Here is a 6,000-nt window from a genome sequence, read left to right on the forward strand (position 1 = left end):
TGGGCTTGTATCAGGTTTACAGTAATGCTGAACATTCGCTGTAGACAGCATGTCCAGTCCATGAATCGCTCACCCTTGATGGAGCAACTTTGCCTCTGGCCCTTTCAAGATCTAACACAGCCAACATTTCTGCTCTGCTGCTATTAAAGGATTGGATGATATGCAGACAAATAGGCTGCATCCAAGATAAACTGGGCTTGTTAAGGATTTTTCGATACCGGGTTTCCTGCCCAGCCAGTCATATTTATATGTCAGCTTGAAGCACATTTGCTAAATCTACCAGCACTGGATATTGCTGATTTGTGGGAAAGGTCCTGGAAAAGTCACACTTTTTTTTCTCTGTAGCCACAGCAACCTCCTATGCTCTGATAGTCATGAGACCCACAGATGCTGTCGAGATTAAAGCATGCTCTCCCAGCCCCTGGGCTGGCTACTCCTGATTTACATCAGCCTGGGTCTGCCTCTTTAGGAAGGCTTAAATTTAAATGGGTAACCAGTGCAGGAGTGCCATGCTGCCTTTTCTTTGCTAGAATTTTATCTCATAGTAATGATACCAAGTTAATTCAATTCAAGTTTAGAATAAAACTCCTTTTTTTTTTTTTTTTCTTTTCTTTCCTAAGCGAGATGGAAAACCAGATCACAAAGATGACTTCTAAAGGAGCATTGTTTTCAAAGCAAGCTTCAAGTGAGCTGCAGCAATCTATCAGCAAGACTTTACTGTGCAGTATACTAATTTCCCATTTCCACTTCATTTTGTGTGTTTAGCACTGTAATTTGTACATCTCAGAACTGCTACTGTAAAACCTTAGACAACCTCAGAAAAAAGAAATTTACAGCCCTAAAGCAAACCAGGAATAAAAAGCCCCACCAAAAAAAAAAAAAGAAAAAAAAGAAAAAAAAAAGTGTCTGGACTTATCTAGAATATAAATGTGTCCACAACAAAGGCTCTTTGTGAGTGAACCCAATCTGCATTGCCAGCGCTCTTAATTTTGCAAACTTTTCACATCTACTTAATTGTTCTCTGTATTAATTCATGTGGGTTTTTTTTGTTGTTTGTTTGTTTGTTTGTTTGTTTTTAACATTTAAATGTACATATAATAAGTAAATTATCTGTGAAATCCCTTAAAATGTGATTCACCGAGGTGCAAAACTGATAGGTCTTTTGTAGCTGTGAAGAATTTGCATACAGAAGCCGTAGGAGTCCCTGACATGTTGTTCAAAAATTAAATAACATGTATTCATCAGGCAATAGACTACTCTTATACAGTAAGAGAATATTCAATCAGCTGAGACAGATGTTTAGAGGAAATCTCCTTCTTGAGGCAATGTTATGTTACTGACAGGTGCATGAAGGAGTCTTAACTGTACAGAGCAAAGCTGCAAAATCAAATGCAAAATCCTTTACTTTTTTTTTTTTTTTTTTTTTTTTTTTTTTTTGTCTCAGAGATGAAAAAGCATCACTTTTAACAGGGAACCATAGCCACTTTTTTGTGGCTGATGTCAGTTTTAATTGTTTCAATGTGTGATCTAAACATCAGCTGGGGAAACACTCACTTCCCTTGCAGTAAGTGGGAAACACTGTTGGGGTGTCCTATATCCAGCCAGGGGCTGACAGGGAAATTCAAAAGTCCCTGTATGGCAGGAATAACTATCGAGTGAGGAAAAGTTCCCATGTGACATTCCAAGAAAAGAGCTGCTGTGCTCCCCACATGTATTACATGTATGGCTCATTTTCTAAGTGCTGTACAGGAAAGGCTTAAAATTCTACCTGTATTTCACACAATAAGACAGAGGTTTTCAAAGAAAGGGCTGTCTTCTTTTTGGTGCCTTCAGAGGAAAGGAGTAACATTGGATAACTGAAGTGTGTATTGGGCAAGTGAATTTCCTAGCTAAGTAATAAACTATGTGAAGCAACTGAGGTAAAGGCATTACAGATTTCTGTTGCTGTCTTTAAAAGATGGTTATAGGTCTTCTGCATGTGCTAGCACTCTCAGCTCAGCATCACAGTTTTCTAAGCTCTGTTTGCAGCTGCACAATTAATCTGGGTGATACCCACACGGGACAGGTCTGGACATTAAGAAATATGAATGAATAAGGCTTCAGAAAGACAAGAAACTTCCAGAAATATAAGTAATGTCAGGCAAAAGAGCATTTTCTAACAGGAAAGCATTCTGTCAGAGAATATCTGACCAGCTCTACACAGCAACTGCAAAAATTAGTACCAGCACTTTTGCCAAGGGGCAGGGAAGGGGAAAAGGCTGTTAGTGAAGTTCACTTGCTTTCTTTTTCCTTTTTTTTTTTTTTTTTTTTTTTTTCCTTCTAATTCCCTCCAGAATATCAAAGACTTTTTTTGGCAGAGCATGAGGAGAGAAAAATTCACACTTGCATCTCCCCTGATGGCAAGAGATCTCAGCTGAAGGGAGTCAGCATCACTGTCTGTCTTCAGAGGGCTCCTTTTGCTTCACAACTGTAAGGTTTGTGTTGGGGGGAGAGGTTTTTTTTTTTATCCTTTTTTTTGTTTTTTTTTTCTTCTACACTGTGTTTTTCGTTTTAAGAATTTCTTGGGTTTACTCAGAAACGCCTGCTGGTGTTTTCAGTGCTTCTCAGTGTCTCCAGTAACAATTATCCCAGGCCAGCTCTGCTCCAGAATCTCATAAAAATATGCTTTGAGATACGGAGACTGTCTCTCTCACACAAGGGTTGCAAATGTCATTCTCTGTCAATTATTTTCTGTGGGAAATTAACTTGCTGCAGGAGATGGGGCAAGTCTCATTGAAATCATCTGTGCTGAATGGTTTCTTGAGGATTTTTTTTTTCCTTTTGGTAATAGATTCAACAGATCAGTGGCCAAGACTGTATTGTCTTAGTTTTTGCAAGCCACTGGTGAGCTTAAAATTGTGCGCTGGCACTTAGAGATACGTGTCATTTTATAAACATGTACTAAGGACATGGATGCAGACGTCTTTACCATCTGAACAGCTCCAAATGCTTTTCAAGCTCTCATTTAAATGCAGCGCAGCTCTCACCACTGTTCTGGCATGGCTTTGCGGAGAGCTGGGTGATGCTTGCACCAAATGTAAATCATTACACTGACCAGCTCCATGGGGCTGTCTTGCAGCATGTTGTGAGTAAAAAAATAGCCCCCAGATCACTGTGACAACAGGAGGACTGTGGATGCAATCCTAAAAATCTGTATGGCCACAGTCATGGTTTCACCCTGACCAGGATGAGGGATGTGGCTGATGATCAAGGGCTGTTGCTGGAAATGCATGTGTCCAGATTTGGCTTGCTGGTACCCAGCTGCCAGAACAGATTTGGAGGCAGCTGGCTTAAGTTAAAAGCAGGAGCAGGAAAAAAAAAATGCAAGAAGGATGTTCTTCACTCTCTCTTTTTTTTTTTTTTTTTTTTTTTTGTGTAACTCTTAATATTATACATTTGAAAACTCCATACAGAAAAACTATTTGCTTGTAATGGAGGAAAAGAAAGTAGTCCTTCAGCTATGGGAGGAGAGGATTTGGTCTTGCAGGGTGAATTCTTTCAAATTGTTCCTTGTCTGGAAGGACAGCCAAACACACATGAACAAATACCTCTCTTATGTATAAATAAAATACATTTAAGCAAACACGTCTGATAGCTAAGAGTCCTCTTCTGCTAACTTCCACCTGCTTTGTCTTATTAAAAACTAAAATTTCACCCTTTGTAGTGGATCAGCACTGAACTGCAGGGGGGTCTTGGACCATGGTGATGGCCTCCAGTGCTTCAAGAGAGAAGCGATAAATTATCAGTCCTCTGGCTGAACACATGCGGGGGCCTGGCAGCTTGTTCTCTTCAACTGTGTGCCCATCAGCATGGTCAGGGCTTTAGAGACCTTTTTTGTACAGTCAGTAAGTGATAACACCAGAGTGTTGTCAGAAAACTGCAGCAGGATGCTCTCAATTAGGCAAAAGCATTGGAACTGTGTTTCTTTTATCCCTATTCAGCTCAGTTTTGTGCATGTTGTCTCCAATTCTTTGAATCTGTTGTCCAAAGGAATGCTCCAAGTAGTTAAAAGGCACATGATGGAAATTCCTTTTTGCCCTTTCATGTTGGTACAGAAATGCTCTGAGCACCCCGTTGCGTGGCTGAGGAAAGCTTCTAACTCTGTGCTCAGGAAGTGTCAGCAGTGTCCTGCAAAAAAATTGCTGTTTTGCTCTTTGAAAAATGTCACTGACCTTATGAAAAATAATCTTCTGACACAGGTTAAAAGAGTACATTATAGTATAAAGTCCATGTATGATAGTAGTAGAAATCAAATGGTAGAGCTGCAAGACCAGCCAACCACATGGTCACAAAGTGAAACTTTCCCTCTGCTTATTTGCCAGGCAAAATGGGTAATCTCAGCTGCATACAGCAGTTTGAATTTTTACATTGTTTCTTCCATCACAGAGCATGGTGATGGAGGCCACATAGCTATCTAGGCAAACAGATCCCAGCCAATATCCTTGCTGCTTAAAGAGTTCGATTCTCCTGCCAAGTCACAGTCTTCTTGCATTGCACCATCAGCTGAGCACATGAGGTGATGGGGACAAACACCACCAAGAGGTTTTTATTTTTCAAATCACTGAGATGCTCCTTTCATTTCTTTTGGCTTCTGCTGAATCCATCCCTGCTGCATCTTTGCTGACTGTCTCTGCTGTATCTGCCTCCATGTACTAGTGCCATAGCCACTAAATCCTCTCTCAGCTTCCTTGGTATTAACCACTGTTGTCACCAACTATGTCTTGTCAACACTGCTTGATCTCCTTTGTGCTTCACCCTGTCTTGATTCATTCTACCTGAAATTCATCTGTATATATACAGGGACAGAAATATAAGGAGAGAATTCTGCCATTCAGTCTTTCTTTATTTGGAAAAAAAAGTCTCTCCCCTACATGCACAGCTGAAAAAAAGGAATTGATTTATGTTGCTGCAACTCTACTGTTTCTACCTGAAGTTTCTCCAATTTCCACTGGTGTAAGGGAGCTTAAAATCCATCTCAGAGTACAGCACCTCACTGCTGTAGAATTGCTTTTGACTGGGTAAGAGATAGGAGGCATATTTCCATCCTGAAATGCATTTTCATTGTTATTTCATGCACAGGGCTCAGTGAAAGACTGTTACTGGAGTTCTCTGCAAATCACCTGAATTACCGATAATCCTTTAGCAGCCCATGAGCAATAGCATGCTGTAATAATAAATGTTTCTGTGTGCCCTGGATGCAGCAGAAGCCCAAAGCCTGGCTGCCAGATGCATACCCCGTGTAAGAGAGCAGAAGAATTGCCCCAGCTTGCACAAGGGCTGAATTTGGACCCTAGCATTTCTAACGGGAAGCCTTGCCATGTGATTATCTCACTGATTTGCAGCCCACAGTCTGGCTCTGGGTTACCTTCTTAAAATGGATCTTTTAGTAGCAAATGTTTTATTTAAGGCTAGGAATACATTTGCAAAGTATAATCTAATGTCCCAATTTGTCTTGCTACATATGCTTCATATATCATGGAATATGTTCTCTTTGCTCTACTACTGACGCCCCGCTTAGACGATAAACCATGCAAATGCACTGGTGTTAACAGACCAAGGTAGGGGTGACCTTGCTTTTTTTCTGAGCCACTTCACCCAAAGTGAAGAGAAAGAAAGACTCCAATAGGTCTGACCCCTGCAAAAGTGATCCTCATCTGATCACTGCTCCATTACTTTCCAGTTTGCACCAGGTAAGACACAGCCCAACTCTTTCTGATTTCCTAAAATATTCATTTATACTTCCTTTAGCACAGATCCTTCCAGCATTTCTCTCTATGAGAGGAAAAAGTTCTAGTTCGGGCAAAGTTGCCCATCTGCTTCACTGCCTTACCAGGAGTCTCTACACTCCTCTCTTCTAATCAGTCAGTGGCTAAACAAATCATGCCACCCTAAGTCTCTACCTTACCCAGAGCCAATACTATTTTTTGTTCTATTATTTCATACCTTTTCTCACCATCATGA

The sequence above is a fragment of the Aythya ferina genome (genome assembly GCF_964211825.1).
Source record: "Aythya ferina genome assembly, chromosome: 4".
Classification (NCBI taxonomy): Eukaryota; Metazoa; Chordata; class Aves; order Anseriformes; family Anatidae; genus Aythya; species Aythya ferina.